This window comes from Cervus canadensis, chromosome 14 (genome assembly GCF_019320065.1).
Source record: "Cervus canadensis isolate Bull #8, Minnesota chromosome 14, ASM1932006v1, whole genome shotgun sequence".
In the NCBI taxonomy this organism is placed as follows: domain Eukaryota; kingdom Metazoa; phylum Chordata; class Mammalia; order Artiodactyla; family Cervidae; genus Cervus; species Cervus canadensis.
In genome coordinates, this window is record NC_057399.1 from 41,796,415 (window position 1) to 41,809,533 (window position 13,119).

The 13,119-nt window shown below is 41.8% G+C and overlaps 1 non-coding gene across 1 annotated transcript; it reads right to left on the minus strand.

The window, feature by feature from the left end:
* Positions 1–11,415: 11,415 nt before the first annotated feature.
* On the minus strand, positions 11,416–11,487 carry TRNAH-GUG. The gene has a single exon. It is a non-coding gene; the product is annotated as a tRNA-His (tRNA).
* Positions 11,488–13,119: the final 1,632 nt, after the last annotated feature.

A 13,119-nucleotide genomic window follows, 5' to 3' on the forward strand; every position in this document is an offset into this window, starting at 1 on the left:
TGTGGCAGGATCAGGCGGAGTATTTAGAATGAGTACTCTCTGTTCTGAGTTTCTGAGTGACATAGATGACCCCAAAATTCCTACTGCACCCAGATGAACAGTGAGTCTTCCATGGGGCCAGATAGGTCGTGTGATAGGGCTTTAAAAGTACCCTCAGCATCCAAGAGAGCCAAGATGTGGCAAGTCAGCCAGGAAGGCCGTGAAACCCCGACCAAGATGAGAGGAGTCAGAGTACAAGGTTTACCACCGTCACCTTCAGCACATGTCCCAGCAGGAGTGGAGGGCAAGACAGAGACACTGTGTGGTCCACCCCCCTCCTTCTACCTTAACAAGATCGTGTGAGCCCTGCTCCCTGCCCCAGCTATGTACCTGGGCCACTTTGTAGAGAATTGGGAAGAAAGGGGCAGAAAAAAACCGAAGACTAAACCACTGCTTGGAAAGACTGAGCTTTACCTATAGGGAATATCTACCTTTGGGGACTGGACTAAAATTTAAACTGAGTTAGAGAATTATTTCCTGCCTTTCCACCCATAGGGTGGGGCTTACAAGAAAGGTCAGGCTGATAATAAGCAATATAAAGAGATTACATTTTCTCTGTACATCTAGATTTTAGTGTGATTGAAATTTCAGATATTGCTGTGTCCTTTTTTGTGCATATATTCACAAAGCTTATCTCAGGCCACCTAATCTCTAGTTTTATTTTACCTCAAACTGAAGGATTGCCATAGTACATCAAAAGTTTATTGTGTGAAACTGTAATATTAGTCTGCTTGGCTGTCTGTCTTATTGGCGATGAGCTATTTCACTGCAAAGGCATGATTTCATTCATTCCCTACCCTGCAACACACACATAGAATAACACCTTACTAGATACTCAGTAAGTGTTAGTTGAAATGAATGAATGAGTGAAAGAATGAAAGAAATATGGTCAGCCTCTGCATCTCAGTTGATTCTCTACAAAGGGATCTCACCTGGGTATTCTTTTTTGTTAATTGAAGTATAGTTGATTTACAATGTTGTGTTAATTTCTGCTATACAGCAAAGTGATTCATTATATATATATATGTATACATTTTTTATTATCTTCCATTATGGTTTATCACAGGATATTGAATATAGTTCCCTGTGCTATACATCAGCCCTATGCTCTTAGCAGCACTATTCACAATAGCCAGGACATGGAAACACCTAAATGCCCATCAATAGATGAATGGATAAATAAGATGTGATTCATATACACAATAGAACACTACTCAGCTATCAACAAGAATGAAATAATGCCATTTGCAGCAACATGGATGGACTTAGAGATTATCATATTATGTGAAGTAAGTCAGATAGAGAAAGACGAATTCCATATGATATCACTGATATGTGGAATCTAAAGTATGGCATGAGTAACCTATCTCTGAAATAGATTCACAGACATAGAGAACAGACTTGTGGTTGTTGGAGAGCAGGGTGGGAGGGATGGAGTGGACTTTGGGGTTATCAGATGCAAACTGTTATGTACAGAATAGATAAACCTGGGTGTTCTTTATGATTGCAAAAAGAGAAATGAGGCTTCCTTGGAGAGCCTGGTGCAGCCATTTTTCTTTATAACCACAATGTCCTTTCTTCTATCTCCTTCATCTGTTTGCAATGGTTTACTTTCTTTTCCCTTTGCCTTTCTTCCCTGGGAACTCTTTGGAAATGAAGGTGACACTGGCCTGGAGAATGGAGAAGTTGTCTTGTCTGGGAGTGTTCCCAAATCCTCCTGAACTATGACTTAGGAAGTCTTAAATTTGTATGACAATTTTTGGCTTAAAGTAAAAAGAGAGTATTCTATTTGTAGTCTGATAACTTGCTAATCTCTACATAAATTTTCTGCCTCTGCCTTCATCTTGCACCTCCTCTCCTTTTATCATTGTAATCTCTGTAGGTCAGATGCTGGCTACATGTCTTGTCTGTAGGACTTCTGTACCTCCTCTGTGTTCCCATGAGGCTTTATGATGATACATTCTGATGGACTGCAATTGAATTTATGCCTATTTTCTCCTTTAGATTGCAAGCTCACTGAGAGCTTTCTTTTTCTTCATTATTGCATCTCCAGGTTTTATAGCATGGGCACTTAACATATGCTTGCTAAAAGATTAAACCAGATATTTTGAATCTTTAAAAGCAGGAAAAAGAAAAACTTAATTTCCATTGCATATAGGTCTTTATATTTCTAGCTGCTTCATCAAGCCTACCACATATCAGAGAATGTCCACCCTCATCCTCACTACTCCTCTAGTTGAAGAGATGCCCGGGTATTTCAGGGAGTGCCCAGGAAGACAATAAGAAGTAAGTCTATTTCCACCTTCTCACTCTGACTGCTTTTATATGTGCCTTGTTCTGGGAGCCTCCTAGAGTTCCTAAAGATCCAGAACCCCAAGTTGTTCAGTTGGGCTGGGCTCCCTTCAAGATTCACTGCATTGGAGCTAGGCTGAAAACCCAAGAAAGACAGGAACAAGGTTCCTGCCTTTCTGTTTATGCCCCTCCCACAAAAGCTGGAAGAGATGTGCATTGGTAGCTATCTCTGAAAAAGTCAATCCTTGACCCCTTTTGGGTCTCAGTGCCAAAGGGAACCTTTCTCTAGACTCCCCACTGGGGGTAAAGATCTGTGTGTACTGGTGTCAGACCTGGTGTTCCTTGACCTCATCTTATTATGCTGCATGGCCAAGTACCGGTTGACTTAATTGTTTCTTCTATTAACCTGAAAGCTTCATGGAGACAAAGATATAGTCTATTTGTATACTCTTACCATCTCTTTGGGCTTCCCTGATAGCGCAGTTGGTAAAGAATCCACCTGCAATGCAGGATACCCCAGTTTGATTCCTGGGTCGGGAAGATCCCCTGGAGAAGGGGTAGGCTACCCACTCCAGTATTCTAATTGGGCTTCCCTTGTGGCTCAGCTGGTAAAGAATCCACCTGCAATGTGGGAGACCTGGGTTCGATCCCTGGGTTGGGAAGATCCCCTGGAGAAGGGAAAGGCTACCCACTCCAGTATTCTGACCTGGAGAATTCCATGGACTGTATAGTCCGTGGGGTCACTAAGAGTCAGACGCGACTTTCACTTTCACTTTTCACCATCTCCTTACCTTCTTCACTTACCATTGTGCCTGGCATGTAATAATAGTAATAATTTAGCAGTTAGGATAATAACAGAGCTACAGTGAATACTGTACTCTTTCTGAACCAGACTCTTCGAAATGCTTTGCTTATACCAGTTCGTTTGGTCCTCACAGCAACCCTCTGAGGGACAGACTGTTAAGGCATGGGCTTCCCAGCGGGCGCAGTGCTAAAGAATCCCCCTGCCAGTGCAGAAGACAACCCAGACATTCTCTGGGTTGAGAAGATCCCCTGGAGTAGGAAACAGCAACCCACTCCAGCATTCTTGCCTGGAAAATTCCCATGGACAGTGAAGCCTGGCAGGCTACAGTCCATGGGGCTGCAAAGATCAGACGTGACTGAGCCCACAGCACACACAAACAGAGGCACAGAGAAGCTCACTAACTTGTCCAAGGTCGTCTCAAAAGTAATGAGTAGAAGTGGAATTTCAACACAGGAATCTGACTCTACAGCTCATGTGCTTCACCATTAGACCACACTCCACAGCATCAGCTAGAGAACACAGTACTATATTCTACATTGTTACCTGGGGTGACAGGCTCATTTGTGAAAGCAGATATAGTCAGACTGGCCTGAGGACACCACTTTCAGGGGGTTGAGGGGATTCCCAGCATGTCAGAGAGCATGAAGTTTATGAAAGAGATAGGGAGTCCGAACAGGATGTCATCGGAGTAGAGAAGAGTATAAAAGAGTGAATGGTTTAAGAATATAAAAAAAAAGTAAGGAAGGAAAGTAAGGGGTACAGTTAGAGGTTGATATAAATGTGTGAAATATGAAGGGTACAGAGATATGTCTAAAGGAGATTTTTTTTAACAAATTTCTATGTGAAGCTATCTCTAGAACTCCCCCACCACCTCTTCTAGAAAACCTTTAGTTAGGACCTTTGTTATTTTTTAAATTTGGCTTTCTTTAAGTAAGATCCCTTACTGAAGCTGGGAGTCTTACTACATGGAGTTCCAGAATTGACTTAACTTTATAAGCAGTCTGAGTTACGTGAGTTAACTGTTATGGCCTCAACCCTGTCTGCATCTCTTGGGGGAAGAATGAGAAATGGTGATGGTTAAAGCTTGAAAGTGGCTATACTTAGGATATCCGATCAAATTCCCTCTTGTTTTGGATTTTGGGATATGTGCATTCAAGAGACTTTGAAAGGAAAAGAGGGAAGGAAAGGAAAAGATGTGCCAAAATAAGAATAAGAGAAAGTGAGAGAGGATGTAGAAAAACCCGCTTCTTTGATTTGTATGGTGTGATTTCTGAAACTGCTCCAGCCTCTACATAAATCTATAGGATTTATGTGGCTTCATTAATCACACTTTCTTTGAAATGGAATTTTCTGCCTTGGAGCCTTTGAACATTGACATCCAAATACAATATATTCTTTTAAAATCACCTCTGGATAAAGGCAACACTGTTGAGGTAATTCCCCCAGATTGTAGGTGGAGTCTGTTTGGTCCTCAGATCTTGATGATAATATGTTGAAAATAGAACCTCCCTTCAGAGAACAGAAGATTAGGATCCCAGTTGCAGACACTCTGGGCCAGGAATCCATGGAGAGGAAAAAAAAGAAAGAAAAAGGGTTCCTTGTCTTTGATGAATAACGACAAGCAGCGCCATCTAGTGACAACTCAAGTTTATATTGGAGTCACTTGATGGTGACCTCTGCCAATCTCTTTGCTCATTATCAAACAGGCTGGAAAACATAGAGTTCATCTTTCTGATGGCAAAGTGACTTGAAATCAAAAGCCAGGGCTTAGGTGAAGACATGAGTGTGTTAAAACTTCTGACAATCAGAGTTCGCATCCAAGGCATGTTTTTCGGTTTGCTTTGGGTGGGGGGCTGACTTTTGAATGCTGTCAAGTTCAAAAAAACAACAGAGAACAAAAACTGCATTGCTGGGAAGGGACGGAAGGAAATGCTGTCATCATCACCAGGAATCACACTAGACATGCATTGCCTTCTCTGCCTCCTCATATTCCCCCTGTTCTGCTAATCAACTGAAACACAGAGAGGTCAGGTGCAAAGTCAAACTGTCAGAGCAGCAGCAGTGGGATTTGAATCCCCACCTGCCCAGAAAAACTTTCTCTCTGATTCAGCTTTTGTGGGAATTTTTCATGAGTCAGTTCCCAGGAAGGCTCACATTTCCAGGCCTGGCCACAGATTTTCAGCTTTTCAGGGTGAAATGATTGAGACAAGTCACAACACCTTAGGACAGGTAGGGGAACTGGAGAGGTGTCTCATACTTCCTACTGGCTGAGCTAGAGAGACCAGAAACAGCCCGCACGTCGGCTCTCTGTGTCCGGATCCTATGGATGAAGTTGCAGCAGCTGGTGGTGGATAAGTAATCTCTTTTTGCCGCTCCTGGGGACACTGCTGCTCCAATGAGTTGGGCCTTAAGACCTCCTGCCCCCACAGAGGAGATGGCAGTCACATCCTAGCCCTGCAAGGCTCCCTGAAAGTGAATTCCACCTATTTTGATTTGGTTCTAAGAAATCATTTTCTATAAGTTAGTGTATTTTTATTGTACAAAACAAACTACCTTCTTTATAATTAGGGACTAGATAGAGGTCCAGCCCGTTTATTGGAGACTGTTCAATTAATGACTTGACCAGAAAATGCCAATTTGTTTTATTTATGGACACTCACTAAAGCATGGAATCAAAAAGACTGGAACATAAACTCTCTTCAATTCAAAAGGTTAGTGGTAGAGATCAAGAAGATAGGGTAAACAAAAAAGAAGATCGGTCTGGCCTACTATATTGTAGAGAGCAAGAAAGAGGCATTCAGCTAAAGCCATATGCTTATGGTAATAAAGCAAGCATATGTAGTTTTGCCTTTTTAGTCACTCAACTACAGTTACACAGGTAAAATAGTTTATTTGAACAAACTCCATAGGCCACTATAGAGATATACCAACATGAGGGACATAGATAACTTATACAGAGAATTAATACTTCCTCTTGCTATTTTAGTTGATGCCCAAGAAAAGAAGTACAAGGAATTTTCCTGACTTTTCAGTGAGCAAAATCATTTCACAATTTGAATAAAAGCTATGGTTTTTTCCAGTAGTCAAGTACAGATGTGACTGTTGGTCCTTAAATAAAGCTGAGTACCAAAGATTTGATGCTTTTAAACTGTGGTTCTAGAGAAGACCCTTGAGAGTCCCTTGGACTGCAAGGAGATCAAACCAGTCCATCCTGAAGGAAATCAGTCCTGAATATTCATTGGAAGGACTGCTCCTGAAGCTGAAACTCCAGTACTTTGGCCACCTGATGCAAAGAGCCGACTCATTGGAAAAGACCGTGATGCTGGGAAAGACTGAGGGCAGGAGGAGAAGGTAGCAGCAGGACATGAGATGGTTGGAGGGCATCACCAACTCAATGGATGAGTTTGCGCAAACTCAGGAGATAATGAAGGACAGGAAAGCCTGGCATGCTATAGTCCATGGGGTCACAAAGAGAGGGACATGACCTAGGGATTGAACAATAATGAGGCAATAACACTGTCATTGATTGGTGAAAACTATAGCTTCCAAAATCATGTGATCCAAACAAGGATTCTGTTAAGAGTGTACTATTTCATCCATAAAGTTAAAAAGTTGTCAGGGACTCTAGTTTGTGAATGGCTTACCTTTGCCCTGCAATCCTTTATAGCTGACTTTTATTTTTTTAAGTTAATTTTTTAAAAAGTTGGAGGCCAATGACTTTACAATATTGTGGTGGTTTCTGCCATACATCGACACGAATCACCCATGGGTGCACATCTCCCCATCCTGAACCCCCCACCTCCTCTATCCCCACCCTCTCTCTCTCTGGGTTGTCCCAGAGCCCCAGCTTTGAGTGCCCTGCTTCATGCACCAAACTTGCACTGGTCATATAGTTGACATTTTTGAGAGATATTTTTTGAGAGATATTTTTTGAAAGATTAGATCAGAGTCACTCTATATCAGCAGGTATGCCTGCCTGCTAAGTTGCTTCAGTTGTGTCCGACTCTTTAAAATCCTATGGACTGGTAGCCTACCAGGCTCCTCTGTCCAAGCAATTCTCCAGGCAGGAATACTGGAGTGGGTTGCCTTGCCTTTCTCCAACAGGTATAGGCTTTGGTATAAAATGCAGACAATGTGAGCATGGAAGCAACAATGGGGTCTGTTGAGATATTTGTAAAATGTTTTTTAAAAAACCAAAAGCAGATATTGTCTTGAAATTAATATAACTAAAAATTAGAGTTTCTTCTGATCACTCAGGCTTTAACATTTCTGAAAACCAATTTGATATGGGTTTTGGAACTAGAATTCAATTTACTTTAACATGACCAAGAAAGTAAGATAGGAAACCCAGTGTCAGCAAACTCTCTGTTGATGAAAGCAAGCCCTGATATTTATCATCTGCAATCATGGTAACATGTGAAGAGGAATGAACCAGGATGGTAAACTTGAATAATTATCTGGTCACTGAGTGGATTCTGACTTGTGCTATCCCTGGTTCAGAGTCTATGTTATCACTTTTTAAAATTTCTGAAACCATGGCAGGACCCTGTTTCCTAATGGAAATCTCACTCTAGAGTTTCTACCAATGGAGGCTGATGGAGGAGGAGAGCACCAGGCACCTTGAATGAATAAGAATAAATATTATTTGTTACAACCCTACTACATGCCTCAGTTTGTATTACAAGCCTCAGTACTACATGTTTTTTATTTGTTTGTACATTATTCTTTTAATTCTTGCATGAACTGCCTCCTCTTCATTCATTTATTTAACTCTGAGTACTTAGGTAGCTTGCCCAAGTTCAAGGGGATTTTTGCCAGAAGACTCAGAAGACTTCATACTCACACCTGGCCAAGGTGGGAAAACAGTCAGCCAGGGCAAGAAGTCCCCCTTTGGTGGGCACAGAGGAGAGAAAACATAAAATGGTCTCTCGTTCAAGCAGTTCCTCCAACTATGTCCCTAAGCTCCAAAGCGAATCCGGAAAGTCTGACACCTTCCACTCCCCACTCCCCAACTTCTTTTCTTTTTTCACAAGTCAGTAGAGATGTTAATAGTTTGGGAACTAAACTCATGAGTTTGTTGGATTAGACAGCCACCAAATGGTGAATCAAGTAATGCAATGGGAAAATAGTGAGGTGGTTCCAGGGCTGGCAATTTCCTCACTTTGGGACTGGCCTTCAGACCAAGGGAAGGGCACCTTTTGTGCTATATCACTCTATCCCTGTGGACGTAGCTGATTGGTCCAGTAATGGACACCTGACCCAAACTAAGCCAATCAGATCTTTCCCCAGGACTTCTGTGTACCAGCACTCAGGGGCTGTCCTGCAGACAGTAATGCTGTAAGTATAAAGATTAGGTTTTGCTGCCACCTGCCACACTTTCTGCCATGTAGAAGTTAGTTTGAGAGAATAAAGATGACATGCTGAAACAGACATGGGATGAGATGGAGAGACTGTGTTTTGATCATCTTTAATAGCCTGGTTCCTATTGTTTCTGAAGCCCCATTGTTCCTGTGCCTCCATCCATGCCTCTCTTTAAATCAGTACACGTCGTGTTTCTGTCACTTGCAACCACTGAATCCTGGCTGACACAGTCTCCTTCCTCAAATAATTAATTCATTGCATTTTCAGTCTCTTAGCAGAATACAAATAACCTTCAGTCAGTTCAGTTCAGTTGCTCAGTCGTGTCCGACTCTTTGTGACCCCATGAATCGCAGCACGCCAGGCCTCCCTGTCCATCACCAACTCCCAGAGTTTACTCAAACTCATGTCCATCGAGTCGGTGATGTCATCCAGTCATCTCATCCTCTGTTGTCCCCTTCTTCTCCTGCCCCCAATCCCTCCCAGCATCAGGGTCTTTTCCAATGAGTCAACTCGTCACATGAGGTGGCCAAAGTACTGGAGTTTCAGCTTCAGCGTCAGTCCTTCCAATGAACACCCACGATTGATCTCCTTTAGGATGGTTGGATCTCCTTGCAGTCCAAGGGACTCTCAAGAGTCTTCTCCAACACCACAGTTCAAAAGCACCAATTCTTCAGCGCTCAGCTTTCTTCACAGTCCAACTCTCACATCCATACATGACAACTGGAAGAACCTTAGCCTTGACCAGACAGACCTTTGTTGGCAAAGTAATGTCTCTGCTTTTTAATATGCTGTCTAGGTTGGTCATAACTTTCCTTCCAAGGAGTAAGCGTCTTTTAATTTCATGGCTGCAATCACCATCTGCAGCGCTTTTGGAGCCCAAAAAAATAAAGTCTGACACTGTTTCCACTGTCTCCCCATCTATTTCCCATGAGGTGATGGGACCAGATGCCATGATCTTAGTTTTCTGAATGTTAAGCTTTAAGCCAACTTTTTCACTCTCCTCTTTCACTTTCATCAAGAGGCTTTTTAGTTCCTCTTCACTTTCTGCCATAAGGGTGGTGTCATCTGCATATCTGAGGTTATTGACATTTCTCCCGGCAATCTTGATTCCAGCTTGTACTTCTTCCAGCCCAGCATTTCTCATGATGTACTCTGCATATAAGTTAAATAAGCAGGATGACAATATATAGCCTTGACGTACTCCTTTTCCTATTGGGAACCAGTCTGTTGTTCCATGTCCAGTTCTAACTGTTGCTTCCTGACTTGACTTGGGCTTATTTTTTATTTTCTTAAAGTGTTTTAAATTAAACAACAATTGCAATTCAACAGTCTTCTTAAAAGCATTATTAGTATCAGCCAGCTGAGAAGTTCATTCAGACATGAAGCAGAGGCCAGGCTTGACCCTTTGGAGATGGGGGAGCAGAATTCCTGAGAAATACGGGCCTGAGGGGTGGGGTGGGTCAGGGCAAGAGAATAAACCACAGGAAGAAAAGATTCAGAGTATAAAATGGTTTTGAAAGTGAGTCTGGGAGGAAACAATAAACACATTTTTTAGAACATTACATTCTGAGGCTTATCAACCTATGTGTGTATGCTAAGTCACTTCAGTTGTGTCTGACTCTTTACCACCATATGCATTGTAGCCTGCCAGGCTCCTCTGTCCATGGGATTCTCCAGGTGAGAATACTGGAGTGGGTTGCTATGCCCTCCCCCAGGGGATCTTCCTGACCCAGGGATCAAACCCTTATCTCTTATGTCTCCTTCATTAGCAGGTGGGTTCTTTACCACTCTCACCACCTGGGAAGCCCTGGTCAATCTAGGTCCAAAATCAAATAGAAACTGCTCTCTTTCTTTTTTGTTTGTTTTGGAGGAGACAGACGGTATTTATTGCAATTTTTCTAGAATATTATTTATAAGAATTCACTGATTCTGGAAGAACTAAATAGAATCTGTGCCTACTTCTGAGCATATATGTTTATTTGAAATCCTTTTTAGTGTTACATAAATAACAAACATGAGTTTTTGATAGGCCATCCATGAAACAGAGGCTAAAGGCTTTAAAAAATACCTTCTAGTGAGCAGTAAACTTCATTATAACATGCTTACATTTGACATTTTCAGGCTGTATTGTTCATGTTTTTAAATCCTGGAGAAAGACCCATTAAAGCTGTGTTACTCACATTAATTCAACATTTAGCCATTTATATTACAAACCCCAGTCTTTTGGAAAATGTCATTAAAAAAGTTTCACCATATATGGACATTATTTATTGCTTCAGCCCCATTGTCTACTTAGAATATGCCCTTTATCAGACCCAAATGCCCACTTCAGAGAATCTCATTTTGCGCAACAACTGGCTCCTTACATTATCCAATGAGGCAGGAAAGTTAAATTACAGCCAGTTCATATCATAGAAACAAAATGTTTCCTGCAATTACTGATAAGGGACAGTTCATTTTCTCTCTGTCATCCTGAAAAAAAAAAAACCCTCCTAACAACAATTCATGCCTGGTTAAACAGGATTTCCACATCTACCGCTGATATCTTTCCAAATAATTCAGGGTTGTTATTACTGTACAGCCCTGGCAAGGCTCAAAAGCAAGCAGACTTGACGAGTCTGCTCAAAGCAGAGCTTAAGTAGTTGTAATTAATAATAATTACATGCCCACTACACTCCAGTCTTATCATATTATCCGTCAAGACAAATAAAAAAACCCACACACAACACACTTGCAACAGGGTTAATGCATTAATAAAGACACTCTGCATATGTCATCTTTCTAAAGTTTAAAATCTTTTGCAGCAGTTTCTGTTTTATTGATTTTTATTATTTATTCTATGTCTGGTTGCAAAATTTTATTGGATGGACTTCAGCTTGCAACCTGCGCTATTCTCTTCCAAAAGTTCTCTCTCCTCCTGCCGTGACTCGGATTCGAACCGAGGTTGCTGCGGCCACAACGCAGAGTACTAACCACTATACGATCACGGCAAGCTACAGGGGAGCTGAGCACCAGGCTGCCTTTAAGAGCCATTGCAATATTAAAATTTGTGGAAACACTGCCATCTATTGCCTAAATACATACATTTTCTTAACACCAGCAAAGAGGTTTCAGTAATCTCCAATTATTGAAAGGAACAATAACGAAGTGATTGAACGTGAAATGAATCTTGTCTCCTTGGCTAATGGGCGAAATTGTATTATATAAGACTCACTGGACTCACAGTCAGGAAATGATAATCAAAGTAATCGGACTGCGAGAACCCAGCCTACTGACTCATGCTTCCTACTTTTAACCAATTATGAATACAGATTTCCCACCCTCAACGGCCACCACCAATTACATTGCATTAAACGACTTATGAATCTGAGCCTCTTTTGTGGTTTCTCCACCACAAGCCTTCTTTCCATATGCTTAGGCAGCAGAGATATAAAAAAAAAATATGGCAAGAACAAAATGGGACTGAGAACCTGAGTGAGTCAGGAAGGCTTGCTCTTCTTATTAGAAGAAGCCAGGGTGAGCACGCTCTGATAAAGGAAAGGCCTTCTTTCAAATCCATTGATCCTTAAAGTTGTTTTTTTTTTTTTCCTGAAATATTTAGGTCTTGAAGTCACAATAATGCAAAAAAAAAAAAAAAAAAAACCCAGCTTCCTAATAACATTAGCTTCCTAATTTCTTCCACTCAAAGAAACTGGAGAGCTCCATGCTAAATAAGATTCAAGGAGGCATTTTTAAGAAATTTCTTTGTTTCAAAAATAAAAGTAGTCTGGACAACATACTCCCCAAAGGTTGAAAACCATAAGAAAAAACACATCAAAATCCTCTTTCTAATCACTGGAGTGTTATGGGGTGTCTCCTTTAAGCCTTCTGAATGGAGAGGCCCAGAATGGCTGGGGTAGCTGGCACTGCATATAGGGTGGCAAGAACTGAATTCATCTGTTGAGTGGGTGCCAAGAAATCCAGTGCTTCTGAAAAAAGGGTATTTCTGCAGATAAAAGCTTCAGACACAAATGGTCACTCCCTCCCTCCCCTCTGACCACCTATATAACACCTGCACTTGTGCATGCTAGTCTTTTCAGTTTTGTCCAACTCTGCAACGTTATGGACTGTAGCCTGCCAGGCTCCTCTGTCCATGGGATTCTCCAGGCAAGAATACTGGAGTGGGTTGCTCCCCTCTTCCAGGGGATCTTCCCAACCCAGGGATCGAACCTGAGTCTCTTATGTCTCCTGAGTTGGCAGGCGGGTTCTTTACTACTAGCGCCACCTGGGAAGACCACAGTCCCTTCTGTCTTCCTTCAAGCTCTCACAAGTCCATTTTCCTTCCATGGTCACGAAAGTACTGCCCTGAGTCCCTGAGCCTTGTGTAAGCAAGGCATGCTCTCTGGCCTCAACAGGAATACAGGTGGGTGAATCTGGTCAAAGGTCACTCTGTGGCAGGGTGCAGAACACGTCTCCTTGCAGGCCAAAAGGAGGTTCCTGAAACACCATCTTTCATGTTCCACCCTCAGACTCTTTGCTATGGGTACATACCAACAGAACAAAAGGGACATCTCTGATTTTGTTTTTGTTTTAATTTAAATCAACTGTCAAGAGTACAAATTGTGGAAACAGATTTTCTAAAG